The following is a 23,892-nucleotide window of genomic DNA, read 5'->3' as shown; positions in this document are numbered from 1 at the left end:
TCATTCCTTCTGTGGACGCAAATATCTCTTGTCTGAATCATATCTAGAGCTGTGGATCAGTGGTGGGATTCAAAAATGTTTACTACTAGTTCTGTGGGCGTGGCTTGGTGGGCGTGGCAGGGGAAGGATACTGCAAAATCCCCATTTCCTCCCAATCAGCTGGGACTCGGGAGGCAGTGAACACATGGGGGTGTGGACAGTCAAAGGTGATATTTACCGGTTCTCCAAACTGCTCAAAATTTCTGCTACTGGTTCTCCAGAACTGGTCAAAACCTGTTGAAGATTTCAATTTCAACTTTTCAATTTAATAAAATTTGTATGCCGCCCACTCCCTTGGGACTCTGGGCGGCTTACAGACAGATAAAAAAAGCATTTAAAATTAAAAGTAAAACATACAATTGTTAAAAATTACACACCATCCATTCAGTCTAAGTGGGGCTGGACATTGATCAACAGCCCCAGGCCTGCCGGAACAGCCAGGTCTTAGTGGCTTTACGGAAGGCCGGGAGAGTGTTAAGGGTCTGGGTCTCTATGGGTAGATCGTTCCACAGGGCTGGCGCAGCTACAGAGAAGGCCCTCCCCTGGGGAGCCGCCAGACGGCATTGTCCGGTCAATGACACCCAGAGGAGGCCCAACCTGTGAGATCTTGTTGGTCGTTGGGAGGTATGTGGCAGGAGGCGGTCTCTCAGGTAGCCAGGTCCTAAACCATGTAGGGCTTTACAAGTAACAACTAGCACCTTGAAGCGCATTCGGAGACCAATAGGGAGCCAGTGTAGCTAGCGGAGGATGGGTGTAACATGGGTATATCTTGGTATACCCAGTATCGCTCGTGCGGCTGCATTCTGGACCAACTGCAGTCTTCGAACACTCTTCAGGGGCAGCCCCATGTAGAGCGTGTTACAGTAATCCAGTCTTGAGGTGACGAGGGCATGAGTGACCATTCGAAGCGCCTCCCGGTCCAGGTAGGGCCATAACTGCTGCACCAGGCGAACCTGGGCAAAAGCCCCCCTGGTCACAGCTGACAGATGGTGTTCTAACATCAGCTGTGGGTCCAGGAGGACACCCAAATTGCGGGCCCTCTCTGAGGGGTGTATAATTTCACCCCCAGGCTAAGAGGTGGAATGTCTGGACAATCCTTGGGAGGCAACATCAATAGCCACCCGGTCTTGTCTGGATTGAGTGCAAGCTTGTTCGGTCCCATCCAGACCCTGACAGCCTCCAGGCACTAGCACATCACTTCCACTGCTTCGCTGAGTTGGCACGGGGCGGACAGATACAATTGAGTATCGTCCGCATATTGATGGTATTTGATCCCATGCCGGCGTATGATCTCACCCAGTGGCTTCATGTAGATATTAAATAGGAGGGGGGACAGGACCGATGGCAAGTTGAAATCCCCCAGCACTATAAGCCTGGGGAATTCAACCGCCAGTTCGGCTACTGACTCAAGGAGCACAGGCAGGGCTGTTGTAATGCAGCTGGGAGGTAGGTATGTTAGGAACAGACCCACTTGACCCCCAAGGTCCAACTTCACCAGAAGGGACTCACACCCGACAGTCTCCAGAGCAGGGATCCTACGAGGGACTAGTGACTCTCGGATGATGGCTGCCACTCCCCCACCCCTTTCTGGTGTCGCGGCTGGTGGAGCACCTGAAACCCTTCTGGGCACATTTCAGTGAGGGGGACTCCTCCCTCATGGCCCAGCCAGGTTTCAGTAATACATGCCAGGTCTGCCCCCTCGTCTAATATTAGGTCCAGGACGAGGGGAGCTTTATGAACCACAGACCTGGCATTTAGCAACAGTAGCCTGAGACCAGAGGCCTGACAATTCTTGCCATCTGGTCCTGGAGTGGAGCTATCAGGGTCGGAAGGAGGGATCGCTGTGACGTAGCGAACCCTCCTTCCCCGGTAATGGCTAGCCCTGTAACTCCAGTCAAATCTGCCTCTCCCAACAGTCCAAAGTTCATAAACACTCCAATGGTCATAAGCCGGGAGAGCCAGGTGGTAAGAATAATAGAGCAGAAAGCCACAAAAGTGCAGGAAAAGGCCACAGCATGGAAAAGTCTGATAGAATGGGATGGGGGGTGGGTGGGAGGGGGCTCCCGGAGGGGTCGTAGTGATGGTAAACCAACAACTGTCCACCTCCGTCTGGAGCCACATGAAGCAGCCACCCCACCCCGTGAAGACAGGGAACGAGTCAATACCACCCCGCAGGTTCCAAAAGCTTCCAGGGCTCTCCCAGTCCCGAAGAACCGAGGCAAAGGACTGCCGCAAGCCAGGATACAATGAGGAAAAGCAGGGGGGCAGGGAGAGCTGTGGCAGCGGCAGCAAAGCCAGACGCTTGATTCCGTTTGGCGTCATCTGGGCTGGCCACCCCTTTTTGGCAAAATAGCATAGCGCTGTCCCAAAGGATCCCCCGAATTTTCTCCAATCAGCCAACAGATTGCAAGGCCCTTCTGTGTGATTGCTGGACCAGGTTCACCTCTATACGGCCTAGAAGAGTGGCCTCCAACCTTTTGCGCACTAGGGACTGATTCCGTGGAGAAAGGTTTTCCATGGACCAGAGGGAGGGGGCATGGTTTTGCAAGCTTCCTGTATTCCGCAGATGGGGCTTCAGTTGTTTCTGTGGCCCAGTCGCTGGCATGCTGCATACCGGTGCTGGTCCACGGACAGGGGGTTGGGGCCTCCACAACCGGCTCGTGGTTTCGCCCCACCAAAGAACTTTCACCCTCCTTGCTCGCATCGAAGTTTGCGACTCTCCTCGTCTGTGTAACCTCGCTGAGCAGTTGGGGCATTGCAGCACAGTGCTGTGGATGTTGGTGGAGTAAAAAAAAAATTCCTTCAGGTTTTAGTTATACTTAGTGCTGAATATTTTATTATGCAGTTATTTATTTAACATGTTGATTTGCCATCCAATCCTAGAGACTTCAGATAACTTAAAATAAATAATATTATTGTTAGAGAAAACCATTTGGAGAAGTTTACAAGAAATTGGAAGCCATTTGTGGAACTTTTGCAAGTTAAATATAATAATAGACCGTTAATAGAGAGCTTTGAAGTTTATTTTTGAGGGGATTAACAGATATCAGCTTTCTTACAGTGAACAGGTATTGGGTTGACTTGATAGACAGACAAGAGATTTGCATATTGGGGATATTTCTTAAGAGAATCTGATGTAAAATAGTAATTTAGCAAGCGTAGACAGAAAATGTATAATTATGTAGACCCATAGTGCAAGGGAGGGGAATCTAGTAGATTTGTGTGAGATACAAGTATCAGCATTCAACTAGGGTGGTGGTTATATGTTTACTGTTAATTTTATATTTGTCATATACACTTTTTTCTTTTCTTTCTAGGGGTCTTATTTATGATTCCTGATTTGCTGTTTTTTCATTCTGTATTTTGTATTTCATCTTTGGGGGAGGAAACACACACAAAAATAACAAAAACAAAAGCTAGTTGCATAAAAGTTAGAGAAGATATATTGGAGATGTTCTCATACACTGTAAAGGAAGGTGTCCACTTTAAGCTCCAAATAGCATGTTTTTCCATAATTTGACTCCTGCTACAGAAAAAAAAATGGAATTCATTTTTGATGTTAAATGGTGGGACCTGCATAAGTCCCACCTGCATGTGGCCTCTCCAAAGTCCTTAAAAAGCTGACTATAGGAGTAGGCATTCTGTTAATAAGAATAAAATTGAATAATGCAAGGGTGTAATCGTAAATTATATTGTGGCTCAAAGCAAAACAAAATAAAGTACAACTACTAAACAATGTCTCAGTGCAGGGTTATCCACATAATCCTTTTCATTTTTCCATCACAGTAGTAATGGTACTAATTCTCTGCATCTAAAATTCTCCCTTTTTTAAAAACCACCAATGTATTTGATTTCAGGGGGAGAAAAGTCAGACGGACACAGAAAAAAAAAAACCGATACAAAATCACTATGCCCAAGCAAAATATAGGTTAAGGTTTTGTGGGATTTGAAATGCTTATGTCACATCCATTATTCATTGGATGAAAAAGAAATGAATACAGACTAAGCCATGAATGAGGCTGTGAAATGCAGGTGTCCCCAGAATAAATTTAATAGCTGCATGGATTATAATGATACAGTGAGAAGAAACCTGTAGAGCACCAGCAGATATTGTGCTTTTCCTTACAAAATGAGGCATTGGTCTTACTGCAGAGATGGAGACAAAAGACATAACTGACAAAGCAACAGACTAGTTAGTAACTATTTATGTGCATTTGGCAGTCCCTTACGTTATTAAACCGACAGAGGCAGCATTATAATTTCCTATCGTATTTCATTCCTTCTGGATCTGTTTATATACATGCATCACAATGCTAACAGAGCCTTTCTTTATATGTCTGCTTCAGCGTAAATCTTTCTGAGACCAATGAAATCTTTTCTCACCTATAGGATGTTGGAGAGAAATACTTGAAGGGCAACTAAGGCAAAAGTCCCTGCATTGCAATTTGTATGATGCTTCAAAATCTGCTATGGAACACAGGGTTTGATGGGGGGAGGGGAAGGAATTGAAAGGCTACAGTGGGCAAAAGAAAAAAAAATACTATTTTTCTGGATGATGTGCATCTGTGTAATGTTAGGTTTCCGAGGAAGCTTGGGTCTGACTATCTACTGTAATTGAAGTGAAATGTCTGAAGTTTGCTTTCAACTATACTGAATTGATTCTGAATCGAACAGATCTTGGAATCTCGGTATACCTAAAGGGGCCTAGGTCTTCAAATATTGTTCCTGTCATGCCTGGCCCAGCTTGGTCCCTTAGGAAAGAAACACTCTCGATTCCATTTGTAGAGAAAAGGTTACTTTTATTAAAAGCCAAGTGGTTACAGTAAAGCAAAGCCACAACTAAGAGTTTGAGCGGAAAAAGTTTCTAGTTAACTTTCCCTTCCCAGCAGGGGTGGATTGTTACCGATTTGGCCCAGTCGGGCAAACTGGTAGTGGTGGTGGTGAGAAGCTCCGCCCACCCACCTGGACACTTCTGCACATGTGCAGAAGCATCACACACAAGCACGAGTGAAGCGGTAGCACCGGGATTTGCAACCCACCTCTGCTTCCCAGGTTCACCACCATTATTTCCCCTTTGTCCATTCACATTCAGAGAAGATGTTTTGGTTTTGATATATTGCTTTAATTGATTGTAAAAAACGTTCTCCTATTTGCATTTTTTGCAGTGTTTTCAACAGGAATTGCCAGTTAACTCGATCAAAGGCTTTCTCAGCACCCAGAAATATGAGCGCAGCAGGAATTTGGTTATTCTTTCCCAAATATTCTAGTGCATTAACAATTAATCTTACATTACTTCTCATTTGTCTCCCTTGAATAAAACCTGTTTGATCATTATGAATCAATTGTTGAATAACCAACATTAACCTATTTGCTAATACTTTAGTAAAGATTTTATAATCTACATTAAGTAGTGATATAGGTCTGTAGTTTTCTGGTTGGGTAATATCTTGGTCTTCTTTGGGTATCAGGGATATAAAAACTGTCTTCCAAGATGGGGGTACCTTACCTTCCGTTTGAATCTTATTAAATAATTCTTTAAGAGGGTCTACCATTTTTAATTGTAGATTTTTATAGTAAGCCGCTATCAAGCTATCTGTACCAGGTGACTTCCCTACCTTTAACTGCTTAATTACCTGTAGAATTTCCCCCAAAGTTATTGGTTGATTCAATCTTTCCCTCTGCTCTGCTTTAACTATGGGTATTTTTTCTTTATCCAAGTATCTCTCTATATCTAGACCTTTAATTTTGTCACCCTTGTACAACGCTGTAAAGAATTCATGGAAGACCTTTTGAATCTCACCCTGTTGATACACTTCTTTCCCTCTGTAGTGCAATTTGGCTATGTTACGAATTTTTTGTTTTTTCCTAATCTGATATGTTAACCATCTACCAGATTTATTTGCATTGCGGAAAGTGTTATGTTTTGCATATAACAGACTAGTGGTTACCTGGTCTGAGATCAGCATATTAAATTGGTCTTTTAATAAGGTAATTGCTTCTTTAATCTTTACATCTCCTGGTTTTAAAGTTAACTCTTGCTCTTTCTTCCTAATTTCATCTTCCAGTTCTGTTCGCTTTTCCCCTTGTTTACATCTATGTAATCTATTTAAATATATCAAATCTCCTCTCATATACGCTTTACTTGCATCCCATACAATTTCCATAGATGTACCCTTATTCATATTAAAAACAAAGTATTCTGTTAACAATTTTTTACATTCATTAGTATATTTCTCATATCTAAATAAATTTTCATTCAATCTCCAAGACCTTCTTGCTTGCGTCACCCCTCCCAACTCCATCCAAACTGGATTATGATCTGATAAAACTCTGGCACATATCTTTGTCTTCTTCACCCTAGAAAGCAAATCATTGGTAGTTAATATGAAATCAATTCTGGAAAAGGATTGATGTCTATCAGAAAAGAATGTAAAATCGTATTTTTCTGCATTTCTTTCTCGCCAAATATCTCTCAGTTCGAAGTCATCCATCATATCAAAAAAGGACTTAGGTAGTTTCGCTCGCGTTTGAGTATTTGGCCGAGAAGCCTTCTTATCTTTCTTAGTGTCCATAACACTGTTCCAGTCACCCAATAGTATGCAGGACCTATAATCCCACTGTACTAATTTGGCATGAAGCTTTCTATAAAATCCATCTTGTTGTTGATTGGGAGCATATATTCCCAGTAGCAATGTCCTTTTCCTTTCTAATACCAAGTCTATTGCAATATATCTTCCATGGGGATCTGCTTCAATTAATTCAGCTTTCATATCCTTCCTTAAGTATATAACTATACCATTTTTCTTCTCTGAAGAAGTAGCTATAAAATGTTGTCCAAATCTTGTATTAATCAGATATTTTTGATCAGTTGATCTAATGTGAGTTTCTTGCAAACAAATTATATCATTCTTCAACTGTTTAAGATAGTGATTTATTTTCTTTCTTTTCTGTGGAGAGTTTAATCCATTGACATTCCATGTAGGAACTTAGTGTCATCTTTTGCTCCCTGAAGCCTTTTTAGAGCCACCTGAACACCCTGGAATTTAACCTTTGGTCTGGCTCCTCCCACTGCTTCTAAGCTGGTACTTGTAGCCCCTTGACCGGTAACAGATGTTTGTTGTGATTGTTGCTTTTTTAATTGATGGTCCATTTGTCTGGTAATCACACGGGTTTGTCTTTGTTCCTTGGCTCCTTGTGCTTCTGAGAGAGAAAGATGATCCATCCTAGTTGATAATTGTGTAGTTTGCTGTCTATCTTGTCCTTCTTGTTCTCTTTCTCTAGGACCAGGTGGGGCGGGGTGTCCGGCCTTCAAGATATTATGGTAAAAATTTCGGGCCTTCCATACTGAATTAAGACGGTATCTTTGCCCCTGAAAAATAAGTGCTAGTCCAACTGGTGCATCCCATCTGAACTGTAGCTGATGATTTTTAAGCTCTTTGACTAAAAAAGCGTAGTCTTTCCTAGATCTTAGCATTTGAGGTGGTATCTCTTTCCAAACAGTCACTTCCTGACCCCCAATTTGAAGCTTGCTTTTATAGGACTCTTGCAATATCATATTCCTCATGTCTCTTGTGGTAAAGTAAACCACAATGTCCCTTGGAAGTTGCTTCTGTCTAGCAAGCCAGGAGTTAACACGATAGACCTTATCAATTTGCCAATCAAAATCCCCCCCTGGCCTTCCCATCAGACTATCGAAAGCTTCTGAGAGAATCTGTTTCAGATTTTCCTGGTTATTTTCATGCAAACCTCTTATTCTTAGTGCAAGTTCCATTTGTCTATACTGTAACATAATAATTTCTTTTTCAGCATCCCCAACTTTTTGTTGAACCACGTCTATTTTGGATACCAAATTAATATTAGAGTCATTAAGATCTTCTAATCTGCTTTCAATTCTGGACACATAATCTGAAAATGAATTAAGAACCCCCAACATATCATCCCTGATCTTCTGAACCCGGGTCTCAAGTTTATCAGACAGTTCTTTATGAGTAACGGATATCTCCTCCTTAATTTTTGTTTCCATCATAACTACATGATTTTTAAAGGCTTCAGCCAGTTCCTTCTGAAAAGTTTCTTTAGTTAACGGCTCCCCTATGTGGGGGAGGAAGTAATGACTGTAGTTTCGTGCCGGGGGCGGGGGAACTGCCCGCACTTTTTGAAATGGGGGGGGGGAACCTTTTGGATAGGGTTTTGCTTAGAAGCCATTCCAAGTTTTAATCTTCTTCAGCCAATTAATAAGTCTATGCTGGTCAATTGTGCAGCAATTGCTGTTTAATTTAGTAATAAATTACTCCTATTCTTTGAAGTTTTAAACTCCATAGAAATTCAAAGCCCAATCAGTGTTATGAAGCTGCTCAGCGCCATTTTGAATATCTCTTTAGCAAGTAAGATATCAGAAGGAATTATTGTAAAAATGAAGCTAAGGATTAATACAAACAATTAAAAGTTCATGTGTATAGGCTCTTCTCGTCTTGAATTCAGTAGATCAAATTTTTGTTCTGAGGGTGGGTGGTTTGCTTTGTGCTGCTAATAAACAGCAGGAAGACAATTCTGCTCTCGGGTGCCCTTCCTCCCCTCCCAGAGTCGGTCTGAGAAAATTAGTTGGCGCGTTGCCCAGCACAATTAGCTCACCTTATCTCTTTAGCCCGAAGAAAAGGTAAACAAGCTGTCAAACGGCTGATGGATTGCTGTTCAGACAGTTTAACGCAACTAGGATTCTGGAGCTGTTAACGACAAGCTCCCACCGGCAAGCCTCCCCCACCGGAAGTCCAGAGAAGATGTTTTGATAACTGTCCCTACAGTGGTTGGTTAAATGGATAGGTGCTGCTGCATTCCATTTCCAGGACCTCAGCCTTAGAACGGCTTCTTGGGACAGTATGAAAATCGCTTTCAGTTTTTCACATCCTTTTGGTCCCCCCTTCTCTCCACAACTCCTTCCCCCTATAGCATAGTATGGCAGACTGGCATTTAACAAAGCATAGGGGTGACTGAAGGATGGAAGCTCTGACAGTTATATCCTCTTACTTCTCTGCTCAGAAAAAGATCCAAGAAAATTTTAAATTGTCGCATAGTTCAGTTTTCTGTAAATGAGACTTTAAAAGATGCTAATCCCAGCATTTTGGTTAGAAAACAGACTGCACCATACAGATAATCCCACTTTAATTTACTTAGAAAATATACTGTATTTACCATCCAAGACTTTTCACTGTCAAATATTGTAATTGTTTCACTCTTCTCATTCAGAATCTGCCAATAGGACCAACATGGTGTCTGAGCCTTTTCAATTAGTTGTATATAGGAACATAGTCAGTGGTTTTAGTTTAGATTAAATGATTTGTTCTCCATGATTTCAAGCAAATCTTTTTGTATCTGTGCTGCCACCTGATTCATTGAACTGTAGTTGGCATGGATGACTTCCTGTATGAAACGTATGTGTTCTTAGTTCCTTTTCTGCAGAAATGTCAGGAGACCTGCCAGTTATGCATGATTATTACCGTATAACTGTATGAGGTGGCTTGGATCACTCTGAACACAATGCTTTGTGCACTTGAAGCAACCTAATCTCTTCAAAATGAATACATGATACAATTGCCTCAATATTCCTTATAATACCACAAAGAAGCCTTGACAGATACTTCCAATATTTGGAAGAGGCTTATGCCTCTGGGTTTTCTGCAAGAAGAGAATTACTTTCTGTAGGCGACTGGAAAAAACTCTGGATATTGAAAGTTCTGGAGGAGATCTCAGAAGCAAGGTAAAATAAAACCAAGCAGCTTCTTCTCTTCACTTGTTTTGGATCTGCTTCTGTGGGATGGTTAGATTCGATTTCTATCAAGCAAAATCAAATAATTGAAGCTTGGGAGCACCTGGTGATTATCCATTGGCAATTGTTTTACCAAAGGATTATTTTTTAACTCCATCGATTTAAAAATATGTAGTAATACTGTGTGGAAGATCTCTGTATTTTTCTTTGATAATTGTCATTACAGATGATCAAAAAGAAATTGTTTCTGCTTTTCTTTTCCAGAAAGGACAAGAAAATCTCAGTGCAGATGTCATTGGGTAGTTGTGAAGTTGTAACAATCTAACATAGTTACCAGGTGGCCAAGCCATTTATTGGGGAACAATCCACAGGTGGTATGTACTTACCTTCCTTACCGGTTCACAAATGTGAGCACCCGTGTGCATGTGGGCGCTTCCCTCGCTCGCACCATCTCTGTGTATGCGCAGAACCTTCCACACACTTTTCCACTTTTGGTGGAAAAAAAGGCCTAAATGGGATGCCATGGGGCCGGGCGTTGGTGGGTGGAACCACCTGCAATTTCTGCTACCTGTTAGGGCAATCCAGTCCAAACCAATAGAATACAACTTCTGGAACCATCTCTCCAGTATTATGCAGTCTTCCTAGCTTCCCATTCTTCCCTCAAATCCCAAATCCTGAAGGAAGAGACAAACTCTTCCATGGAATTTTTCAGATCAGGAAGTATGGGCACTCTGGACCGCAACAGAGTAATGACCAGTTAGGAAATAGAAAACAACAGTACTTGAAACAATAGTAGCTTGAAACAATAAGCACATTTAAGAACATTATCAAATGCATTTTGAGATCGATTTAGATTATGTGATATAACATAGGGCAGGAGAATATTGTCAGATATGAGACAAATATTTTCTTCTTCTTCAGGAGACAGTTAACTTACGCCATGAGATCAGAATAAATCTCATGTTTAATTCATGACAAATGTTAAATTTCCCGTATAGTTTCATAGTAAAAATTGGTCAACTTGAAATAACAATATCATTTGGGGAAGATAAAATATTCCACTACTTTATAAAAAAATATTGTCACTTGATATCAGATCAAATGGCATTTCTGGATTATTATTATTTTTTGGAAAAATGTCTAATATTGAAGGCAATGAGACATTGCTGGAAGATATTTATATACACTACTTTGGAAGATGGGTTACCCCTGAAGTTAAGGAAGGCAGTCCTAGATTCTATAAAAAGCTGGCTTGAGGTGAAAGGTAAAATTGGCATCCAGATTGAATTCATAGAATTCAATTTCTCACTGGGATGTGAACGGTTGTTGCTGGTTAGAAGCTGAATGTGGTCACTTGGCTTTTTGTGAGCAAGTATGGATATTGAAGGGACGTCGTAGCTCAGTCACTAAGACACTGAGCTTGTCGATCAGAAAAGTCAGCAGTTTGGCGATTCGAATTCCTAGCGCCGCATAATGGAGTGAGCTCCCATTATTTGTCCCAGCTTCTGCCAACCTAGCAGTTCAAAAGCATATAAAAATGCAAGTAGGAAAATAGGAACCAACTTTGGGTGGAATGTAACAGTATTGTGTGCGCCTTTGGCATTAAGTCACATCAGCCACATGACCATGGAGACATCTTTGGACAACGCTGGCTCTTCGGCTTAGAAATGGAGATGAGCACCGCCCCCTAGAGTCGGGAACAACTAGCACATATGTGTGAGGAAAACCTTTACCTTTATCTATGGATATTGATGCAGCAAAAACTTTGCAAAATGTATCCATTGGGTCTTTGTAAAGATAGTGATTTTTGCTTACAATGTACAAAATTTTTATCACTGCTGGTGATAACTTCAGTAGGTTTGTATATCCATACACTGCCTCTTCCTGTATTAAGATTCTGACCAAATTGGCCATATCTCAGTGCAGCTTTGCAAGAATGCAATCACAGCATTGCTGCTAAGGCATTTTTGCCAACCCTACCCCCATTACATTTTATCGCCCAATGGAAAATGCAATGCTTCTAAAACGTCTAACGAGATAAGGACTGGCAGTTATGGCTCCAAAGATAATTTCTGAGAAACAACATGTATTGTTCTTACTGGAGATTGCCTTACAGTCAATGGCAGTAAGTGTTTCTTTATGAGTAGACAAGACAGGATCTCTAAAAGACTGAAAGGCAGTGATAAACTTTTGCAAACTATTAAGATACTTGCTTCTTTCCCTCAAACCTGTCTCCATCTCAGAGGGCTTACATTGCTTTCCTAGATCAGACTTGTAAGCCATTAAAGCCCAACTAAAGGACAGCTGAAATAATTACATAGGCAGCTTGTATGGTCATTTAGTCTGTGTTTATTGATTGCATATACCTGACTCCTGCACAACTATCACAGTTCACAGGCAAAACTGGCAATGTGTCTATACATGAGCCCACCTTATATACATATACTGTGCTTACACATATACCAGGGGTGAAATCCACTTATCTTTGCTACCAGTTCAGTAGCAATGTGAGCGTGCGGAACCTCCACGCATGCACAGAACCACCCAAGCATGCACAGAGCGTCAAAAAGGTAATGTAAGTAAACAGCGAAGGGGGGAAGAATCCGCTGTTCCACATGATTTAGTTTTGAAGTTTGAAGTTTCATTTTATTTATATGCCGCCCTATTCCCTGAAAGGGACTCAGGGCGGTGAACAACTCCAATGGGAAGGGGAACATGCAAATACAAAATAAACATTTAAAATTACCAACAACCACACCTGTCGAGAGGGGAAGGGAGCTCATCAACCCCAGGCCTGCCGATACAGTCAGGTCTTAACGGCTTTTCGGAAAGCCAGGAGAGAGGTGAGGGTCCGAATCTCCGCGGGGATTTTGTTCCAGAGGGCCGGAGCTGCAACAGAGAAGGCCCTCCCCCGGGTCATAGCCAGATGGCATTGGCTGGTGGATGGAAACCGGAGGAGGCCGACCCTGTGTGATCTAATGGGTCTTTGGGAGGTAATTGGCAGCAGGCGGTCTCTCAAGTACCCAGGTCCAATACCATGAAGGGCTTTATAAGTAATAACTAGCACCTTGAAGCGTATCTGGAGACCGATTGGAAGCCAGTGCAGCTTGCAGAGAATAGGTGTAACGTGGGTGTATCGAGGTACACCCACAATCACTCGCGCGGCTGCATTCTGGACAAGTTGAAGTCTCCAAATGCTCTTCAAGGGCTGCCCCATGTAGAGCACATTGCAGTAGTCCAGTCTTGAGGTCACGAGGGCGTGAGTGACTGTTGCGAGTGCCTCCTGGTTCAGGTAGGGACGCAACTGGGGCACCAGGCGAACCTGGGCAAATGCCCCCCTGGTCACAGCCGACAAATGATGTTCTAAAGTCAGCTGTGGGTCCAGGAGGACTCCCAAGTTGCGAGCCCTGTCTGAGGGGCGTAGAATTTCACCCCCCAGCCTGAGTGATGGAATACTAACCAAATTTTTTGGGAGGGAAACACAACAGCCACTCGGTCTTGTCTGGATTGAGCACAAGCTTGTTAACCCCCATCCAGACCCTGACAGCCTCCAGGCACTGGCACATCACATCGACCGCTTCACTGAGTTGGCACGGGGCAGACAGATACAGCTGAGTATCGTCCGCGTATTGATGGTATTTTATCCCGTGCCGTCGAATGATCTCACCCAGTGGCTTCATGTAGATATTAAACAGGAGGGGGGACAGGACCGAACCCTGAGGAACCCCATATTTCAGGGGCCTAGGGGTCGACCTCTGCCCCCCGACCAACACCAACTGCGACCTGTCCGAGAGGTAGGAGGAGAACCACCGAAAAACGGTGCCTCCCACCCCCACCTCTCACAACCGTTGCAGAAGGATACCATGGTCGATGGTATCGAAGGCTGCTGAGAGGTCAAGGAGCACTAGGATGGAGGGGTGACCTCCATCCCTGGCTCTCCAGAGATCATCGGTCAGCGCGACCAAAGCGGTTTCCGTGCTGTAGCCAGGCCTGAATCCAGACTGAAAGGAGTCCAGATAATTGGCTTCATCCAAGGACCATCGGAGTTGAGAGGCCACCACTTTCTCGACAACCTTCCCAATAAAGGGGAGGTTGGAGACTGGACGATAGTTGTTCAAAATGGCTGGATCCAGCAATGGTTTCTTCAGGAGGGGTCTCACCACCGCAATCTTCAATGCCGGTGGGAAGAAGCCCTCCTGAAGAGAGGCATTCACCATCGCCTGGATGCAGCGCCGTGTCACCTCCTTGCTGTTCGTGATCAGCCAGGAGGGGCACGGGTCCAGTATACATGTGGCAGCACTCACCGCTCCCATGGCCTTGTCCACTTCATCAGGGGCAACAGGTTGAAAGTCAGTCCAGAGATGACGTTCAAGACCTTCCCCCGGTACCCCGGCTGGCTCTGCGCAATTGGAGTCCAGGTCCATCTGAAGCTGAGCAACTTTGTCCATGAGGAACTGGACATATTCCTCTGCTCTACCCTGTAAAGGGTTATCCACAACCCTCGTGTTTAGGAGGGAGCGAGTCACCCTAAACAGGGCAGGAGGGCGAGACTCAGCGGACGCTATCAGAGCAGCAATATAGTTGTTCTTGGTTGTCTGTATTGCCGATAGATATGCTCCGATACAAGCTTTTAATAGTGCTCAGTCTGACTCGGATTTACTGGATCTCCAGCGGTGCTCTAGGCGTCTCTTTTGGCACTTCATCTCCCGGAGGTCCTCGGTAAACCAATTTAGATTAGCTAGAAAGCAGGAAATCTTGCTTTCTAGCTAATATAAATTGTGTGTCACAGCTGATTGTCAGAAAAAACCTTTTTTTTTTACTGCCAGTTCATGCAAACCAGTAGCATTTTTACTACCAGTTTGGGAAAACTGGTCTGAACTGGTAGCATTTCACCCCTAACATACACTCTATATTGGGATTATATGATTATATACTTGCCTCCAGAAGTTGTGAATGCTCCCACAGTGGAAGTTGTTAATACATGATTGGACAACCATTTGTCTGAAATGGGGGTTGCACTAGAAGACCCCCAATATCCCTTCCAGCTCTCATATTCTGTTGTTCAGTTATTCTATTCCGATCCTTCTGAAGCACTGCAAGCAGCCCCAGACCATTTCTAGGGTAATCTATTAACCTGCTCCTAGTTTTAGAAAACATATCCATTGGTGCAGAATGGATTCTTCTTTTTTTCTAATATCGCCCTCCATCTGTCTTTTTCTAGTCTTTAACTCCCACTGGGATGCAACCAGAACTTTTTGCAATCCCGTTTCTTCTGACCTAGGCAGGAAAATTCTCTGGAGAAATTTGATCCTAACAGGGTAAAGTCTGAGATGGAATGATTAGTCAGTAAGATATAATTATGGAGAAGAGTCTTTTATTTGAAAGATAGGCTTGCTTTAATGTTTTAACACCCCCCCCCAAAGTCAGGTCCAATTTAAAGATAAACATGAGAAAGCTGAACCTTTGATTGTAGGTAACTTATTCACTGACTTCTCTACTGCATTAGTAGAGTAGTCAATCAGTAATAGCAACTATTATAGTGTGTGTGTGTATGTTTGTGTGCATATTTGAATATACCTTTTCTTGGCAATAAATTTCTTTTCAGCAACGGCTAAATGACACCCACACAGTAAGGTAAAGGTCCCCCTCACACATATGTGTTAGTCGCTTCCAATGAGGCGGTGCTCTTCTCCGTTTCAAAGCCGAAGAGCCAGCGCTGTCCGAAGACGTCTCCGTGATCATGTGGCCAGCATGACTAAATGTCGAAGGTGCACAGAATGCTGTTACCTTCCCACCAAATGTGGTTCCTATTTTTCTTCTTACATTTTTACATGCTTTTGAACTGCTAGGTGGCAGAAGCTGGGACAAGTAATGGGAGCTCACTCCATTATGCGGCACTAGGGATTTGAAATGCCAAACTGCTGACCTTTCTGATTGACAAGCTCAGCATCTTAGCCACTGAGCCACCACATCACCACACAATACATGACGGCTAATATTGATACTCTGTTCCCAGCTTCTCCCATCAATTGAAAACTCTTGACTTCCAAAGGGAGAGATTTCTATCATCTAATGTAAAAAAGCATCTTCCCCTCTCTTCCCCTCATATTTTTTTCCTGCTATCCTTTTAATCTGAGTAAGAATGAATTCAATCATTTCTCTTGTCCTCCCAGAAAATGTTGTATAGAATTCAGATCGTTTTTTAGGTTGTTATTTTTAAATCCATGTTCAAACCAATTTCAGTGTTATCTGATAGAACTTGTTCCTCTTCCATAACTTTTATACAGTCTATATTTGCAGACCTTCTTAAAATTAACTTCTGAATCCATTGTTCACAAATATCTTTCAATATAACCAATGTCATTTTGTACTGTTCGGTGTGAGCAAATTGAATTTTAGTGAACCACTTCTTTAAAATAATATATATTTTCTAGAAGAATATATTTATATTTTCTAATATATATTAGAAACCACATGTCTCACTCACAGGAAAATTCTGGGCAGAGTACAAGTTCCATCTGATTCCCTCACCAAAAATCCCATTCTATCTATTCCAAGAAGGGGAGTCACTCTCTTCTCCAAAACACCTGAAGGCAAGGACAACGGATGAAATGGAAGCAATGGATGGAAACTAATCAAGGAGGGAAGCAACTTAGAACTAAAAAAAAATAAAATCCTGGCAGTTAGAACAATTAATCAGTGGAACAACTTCCCTCCAGAAGTTGTGAATGCCCCAACACTGGAAGTTTTTAAGAAAAGATTGGATAAACCACATTTCAAATCCATCTGGAGCTTTATTCCATTTATAACTTTCTAAAAACAATACTCTAATCACCCCTCAAAAGCATTTGTCTACTTCTTTAAACTCGTACTTGAAATTTCCTTCAGTAAGGAAAAGAAGGAAACTCACCCAGTGAATGCCATAAAATTTGCTGTTCCGAAAGTTCTGAAAGACTTGAAAAGCAGTTTTAAAAAGAGTAAATCCAAAAGTAATTAAGAAATGAGGCTCATCTGAGCTTTGTCCACAAGGTATTATAACTCTGAGCTTAGTTTGGAATCCCTTGACTCCCAGCTGCACAGCTCAGCAGCCAACCACAAAAACCTGGGTCCCTGCAGTCTCCTTGACTGGAGTACATGTGGGCGATCTCACAATTTCTTCTTTCCCAGCTAAGTTTCACCAGCCAGAATCCACCTTCATTGATCTCTACCAAAATGCCATCCCAATTCCTTCAGGGATGTGTAGCTTGACATGTCATCACTGGACATCCCACTCAAAAATAATATTTCTGTTTTAGTGCAAGAGCCTTGCTTATTTGAAACAAATGAAGTTTCTCCTGCATGTTTCACTAAAATAACAACTATTTCCTTGTTTATTCCAAACAGCATAATAAAAATGCAATCTTAAGAGAGCATACCATCCTTTTTAAAAAAATTGCCTATATATCTATTTCTACATTTTCTTATTGAAAATGCTATTTTCCCCCTATCTGAGCAAAGGGCACATTTTTTTAAAAAAAAGCAAAATCAGAGCTAGAAAATCAACCCTGCTGCAGCGTACATGTTGTTAATCCCACTGGCTTTTCAAATTGGTTTTATTCCTCTGGCAAAAGAAAATGAGAGAAAAATATCCTGGCATGTCTTCACTCATTTCTTCGTAGACTCACACTGGGGTGCCATCCATCAAAAGCAAGCAGAGTGTAAATTGTGGCTTTTCCTTATATTGGGGAGCGGAGTGGGGCAACGATCATAGAAGGAACTGTTCCCCCCCACTTTTCTTTCTTTTTTTTTTTTTTCTTTTTTTTTCCGGATTCCCCGCTAGTATAATGAACTAAAAGCAGGAAATCAGCTGGTTTCTTCCCAGGAGCTGCTGAAAGAACAAGCAGCAGGTGGTGGCATCTATACTGGCTGCCTTAACTGCAGTTTCCTCCATCTGTCACTTTGTGATACAAGCAGAGAAGGGAAGGGAAGGAGGCAGGCAGAAGATCCAAATCCTCATTCAATTTACTCTACTGAGAGGCAACGTATCATCTGTACATAAGATAAAACTAAGCTACATACATTCTAGAGCCCTGCTCTTCTGGTTTCTGGTGCACACATGAGCACCAGCCAGCTGGTCTTTGGGAGTGCCGGAGCACCAGAAAACGGCCTGAAAACTGGACAAAAACCAGGCTGTTTTCAGATTGTTTTTCGCACACAAGAAGACCAGCTGGCTAATGTGCGTGCATATGCCAGAAATCTGAAGACCATCTGGCTGGCATGTGCATGCGCTCCGACCAGTTGGTCTTCATGTTTCTGGCACTCTGGCGCACATGCACATGCGTTCCGGTTTGGGCACTCAGCGCCGAAAATGTTTGCCATCACTGTTCTAAAGATTTGGAATCAGACATCCAGAGATCATAGATTCTACCATAACATTGAAGGTTCTAATAGCCTATCTTTGTCCTTGAACCTAATTTTGGTGTTGTCCTTGGAACTTTTTTTTTTCACATGGAGGAATCTTCTTTTTTGAAGGGTATTTCTAGCTTACTTATTTACTTATTTCTGGCTGTTTCTACTTTTGAGCCAAACTTTTTGCCCTTGGCTTGAAAATGTTGTTCATCTTTTTTTTTTCATCCTAATAAAGAGCTTATACTGTATGTTGCTTCTAACTTTGACTTATTTATTTACAAAATAGTTGCTGGGTTTTTCCCCCTCAGTGCAAAGTATCCAAGGCACAGTACATGATCAAAAGTAATTGTTAGAGGACAGGACCTTTATAAGCCACAAATTGGCCAGAGGGCAAAATAGTTATTTTAGCCTTCCCACTTGTTTCTCTGTGATTTTCTCTCTCTCCATGTTTTTTTAAAAAAGCAATGACTAGTAAATGGAAATATATGAGAGCCTGTAATAAAATCTAAATGAAATAATCTTGGTATTGTCTTTTTAGGTTATTATTATGAAATACAGGATTCAGGGTACCAAAAAGAGACAGGCATACACTCAAAACATCACAACTTTTATAAATCATCCATGACATCCTTGCCATGAGATTCATAATAGAGCAGTTACTAATTTTGAAAAATAATAACAATGCACTGCACAGGAGAACAATGCGGAGCAAAGAGAATAAGACAAAGAAAACTTACATCCAAAATAGCTTGGTTTAAGCAGGTTTGATCAGGTCAGGTTTGATAGCCAGGTTTGATAGTCAAATAAAGTCCTAATACATGAATACTTTAATAAATAGTGAAGAGGTTCTCTTCATGTGAGCAAAGACAAATTAAACAAATTGGGAGAATTCTTGGGGATGGCTTTGCATTAAGGAGGCACTACTGTTAAACTCTGTATATTGCAGGTATATCGGAAAAACTCAGTAGGATCTTCAGTCAACATAACATACATGTACACTTCAAACTAGTGGTGCAATTCAGCCAGTTCTATCTGGTTTAGGTGAAGCTCTGCCCACCCACCCGGACATCATCATGTCCTGTTTTTGACTCTGCGCATGCGTGGAAGGTCCTGTACATGCCCGAGGTGGTGCGCACGAGTGGGGTGAGCGTGCGCATGTACACGCTCACATTTGCAAACCAGGAGTGAAGGTAAGTTGATTTCACACCTGCTTCAAACCCAAGAATACACTAAGGCAAAAGCTCGTCCTCCACAAGGATAAAACACCCAGATAGAAACTGAGCAACATGCTATATGCAGTGCAATGCAGTGAGACAATGCAGATCTGTACATTGGGGAAACAAGACACCTACTTCATAAGCTCATGGCACAACATAGGAGAACAAACGCATCAGGACTAGATTCAGCAGTCCATCTGCATTTAAAAGACACAGATCACTCTTTTGAAGACAACAAAGTCCATATTTTGTACAGAGAGGACTGCTGGTGTGACAGAGGAGTTAAAGAGGCCATTTAGGTCAAAATTGGAACAGCCCTTTCTCAACTGATGGGGAGGGATATGACATCATCTATCTCCAATCTACAACACAGTCCTTTCAACAGTTCCAAAAAGGCTCCATACCCATTTGCACTACTCAGGTGACCCTGATGAAACAGATAAACCTCTAGGGGAACTTAAAGACCCACTAAAAATGCAAATGACCAGCTGTCTGCAAGGAGTATCAATCCTTCCATTTCCCACTGCCAATCAGAGCTGAAGAGAAGTGAAATGTCTTCAAAGAAAAAGCGAGAAACTCCAATTGCCTCTTCAAAAAAGCACCTTTTGGACAACCATGACCTAAATAACCAAGAATCTCCATAGACATATTGTTAAACTATTTTATACTTTTTATCTTTACATATTCATTAATTAAACTTATATGTCATCCACCTCACCATCTATAGAGACCCTGTGCAGCAAGTAAAATCGGAAATATAAAAATGTTAAAATAACAAGAATAGGTAGAAAACCTATTAGAAAACCTACTAGAATAGGTAGAAACAGTGGTGGCATTTTCGCTGTTAATCTGCCAGTCACCTCCAGCATAGAGCATCCCCATCAGGATCCCGAGACTACCAGCAGAGCCAGGATTTAATGCCCTTCCAGAGGGCCAAGAGGGTGGGGGAAGACCTCACCTAGAGCAGCAAGATGTTCTTTAGTAGAGTTACCCTGGAAAGGAAGCAATATGGGATCTGTGTTTAGCCCGCCAGTAGCCAGAAGAACTGGCAGCAGATTCTGACAATGAGGCGATTGATGAGGAACATGGGCCAGTCCTGGAGTCTTGGGAAGGCTCTGACTAGTGCTCTGCATCAGAGACAGAGATGGGGCCAGGGTCGTCTGACAGTTATCAGCTGCCTTCGGAGATAGGCATCAGTGAGGCAGAATGGGCTGGAGCCCATTCTCAGTGTGCGCATGCACGGAGTTTCCAAATGAAGGGAACATCTAAGGAACAAGGGTTGACTTGGGAGTAAGACCACAGGTGGATGGTGAAATGCCCTTCCCATAGGGAATAAAAGAAGATTGAAAGGGGTGGGGGTGGGGGTGTTTACAGAAGACAATTAGTTCATTCCTGCATTCTTGCCAAGTATTGTGGCATCTGAAAGATATTAGCCTGGCTACTCCACAAGCCTGATAAAGGTCAGTAATTGTGAACTATCTTGAAAGAAATTGGGAGAGGACAGACTTTGCTAGAGAGGAATTCACTGTAAATTAAATAAAAGGGATTTTTTGGGACTCGGCTTCATGCTGCTGGGGAAGCCTAAGTCAAAACAAGCTGCTTCCCTTCCAGATGACCTGCAGGGAATGGAGAACACTATCTGTGAAGTCATTGAAAATGTTGAGCCACTTTCAATGACCTCACAAATAGTGTTCTCTATTCTCTGAAGGTCATATGGACGTATGGAAGCCCCCATATTGCTTTATTTCCAGGGTAACTCTGATTGTTCAGAGGTTTCAAGGTAACAAAAAGGGATCTGAAATGGTGTTGGAAGTCAACATGCAGCCTAAATAGCCATGCCAAAACAAGGAAGACATTTAAGTTTGCTCACAATTGCTGGATGATGGAATTTTGTAAAAACAAAAGGGGCTGCCAAAGGCCCTTTGCTACCCGAAAGACAATGGCAAACAAAGCCCTCTTCCAACAATTAAAGTTGCATAATTCCCGAGGGTGGTCATGGGTTTGTGGTTCCTGAGGCAGAAAATGCAGCAAGGGAAATAAAACTACAAATACATGCAAAGTATCTCATTAAGTTCACAAGTTATAGTTTGCCAACATGTTATGCTTGGGACATTGTCAGTGGACCTCTCTGACTATTATATGATGTCCTTTCCTCCCCTTTTTACAACCCTGTAATACTTTTATCACAGTGAAGTCAGGGCAACTGAGTGGAACTAAGCATTTACTGGCTGGATGCCCTTCCTGACACCTACACGGAGTTCGCAGCAGATACTTTCTCTTTGTGCTCTGATAGAGAATCATCTATTGCTGCCTAGGATTGAACTCTCAACCTCTCAAGTGGGAGATGAGCATCTTCACCTCTAGGCCAGAGGCCACTCCTATTCCTTCAGTCAATTAACATTCTGACTTCATTGTGGTCATTTTGAAAGGACAATAGGTATTATACAATATTATATGACTTAACTCAAATTAATAACCCTTTCCCAAAGTTTGAAAGTGTTTGGTTTTCTGGCAAATATATTTTCTTCTGAAGTAGGATGATATATCACGTATCTATGTCAATAGTCCTTTTCCCAATAATTAAATTTAGGGTAATTGGTTTGGAATTTTGAGTCCTATTAAATCAGATATTTTGCTCAATAGGATCATGAATGTTTAATAAGTAAAGGATTATTATCAGTGGAGCAGAAAATGCTTGCAAATTCTATCATTGCACACAATAGCATGCACATGCACTTGCAAACAAAGTAAGTATAATTAGAATTGAACTACAGCACTTTGTTGTTCTTAAATTAAAAATATATAAGAGACTGGATAAGTGAACATGTGGGGTCACAAAGGTTCTGTGAAAAAAAAATGTGTATTATTTTCTCTAATGCATATAACTGTGTACTTCTAGGAATGTACAAATCAGTCTGCATATTAACTGTTTCGCTTTTAAATATTTCCAATCATATGTCAATTCCATCCAGTATCCAGATGTCTCCCTTTTTTGAATTAAGCTTTAATTAACTAGATCAAACAGAGGGGGAAGGATGCGTATGAAACTGTAAGAATCTATTTGTTGGTACAACATAGAATGGTTGTGAGGTCAGAGACATGATAGAAACAGCTTGTTTCATTATTGCATTGGGAATTGTATCATTTCTGAATGTTTCTTTTCGAGATCCCATTTCAGGGTGTTCCCCTTTATTGACACACTAGCTGATAACCCAGCGTAGCCCAGGTATGTATTTATCCCAGTCCTTTATTAGAGGGAGACCCCTTGTGGAGTACTGTGAAGCCATTACCATGGTAACTTCACTATGCTGTACAGTAGAAGACATTTTAAGGCACAACAGGCTGTATCTTAACAGAACTTGAATCCAAAATGCACATCATCACTGTCAAAAGTACTGTGACTTGACACTATAGATATAATTCAGTCTTTTTCATTTCAGTGGCCCAGGTGTTCCAGAGTTATGCTGAAACACACACACACACACACACACATGTACATGGACACACACAGACACACACACTAAGGGATATTAGGGGTGTCTTACCCCTACAGTATTTGTTTCCAGAGAGTAAATCATCTGTGTACCTGGTTGAAATTGCTCATGGCGTTCCAGAGTTATGCTGGAACAAACACACACACAGCCATATATATGTGTGTGTATATATATACACACATACACATACACACAGATTTATTCTGATCTTTGCACTGACAGAGTTTTAAAATGGCCAACAACCCAAGATTGATCGACATTAGCTCCATTTGTTCTTGTTCCAACCTACTTTTTTCCTCACTTCCCGTCACCTTATACAACAAAGAGTTCTCGGACTGAAATCATGAAATTTTAGGTAGGCTGACACAATTTCCAAATTTTGTTTCTTGTGATCAATATGGCTTTTCATCTCTGACTTACAACAGTTCATTTGGTGACAGTTTGAAGTGACAACGGCACTGAAAAAAGTGTCTTATGACTATTTTTCACACAACCATTTCAGCATCCCCGAGGTCATGTAATCAAAATTCAGACATTTGGAAAGTGATTCATATTGATGATGATTGCAGTGTCCCAGGGATCATGCGATCCCCTTTTGCAACCTTCTGACAAGCAAAGTCAACGGGGAAGCCAGTTTCACTTAACAACCGTGTTCCTAAATTAACAATTACTGTGATTCACTTAAAAACTGTTGTCAGAAATGTCGTAAAGAGGCAACACTCACTTAACAACTGCCTCACTTAGCAAAAGAAATTTTAGGCTTAATTGTGGCCGCAAGTGGAGGACTATCTGTGTTGTTTGAACTAACACTTTGGGCTGATTTGGGTAAGAATTATCTTCCTTTCTTCTTTACTTAGCCAAATTCAAACCCCTGCCTATCAGTAATCCAACATCCACACCCAACAAACACAACATTCAGAATTCCAAATCACTATGGTAATATATTCCCAACAATTTGGACTCTTCTTGTTTAGAGAATGCTGATACCACA

This window comes from Thamnophis elegans, chromosome 3 (assembly GCF_009769535.1).
Source record: "Thamnophis elegans isolate rThaEle1 chromosome 3, rThaEle1.pri, whole genome shotgun sequence".
NCBI classification, from domain to species: Eukaryota; Metazoa; Chordata; class Lepidosauria; order Squamata; family Colubridae; genus Thamnophis; species Thamnophis elegans.
The sequence above is the reverse complement of the archived record's forward strand: the minus strand, read 5'-3'. Positions refer to the sequence as shown.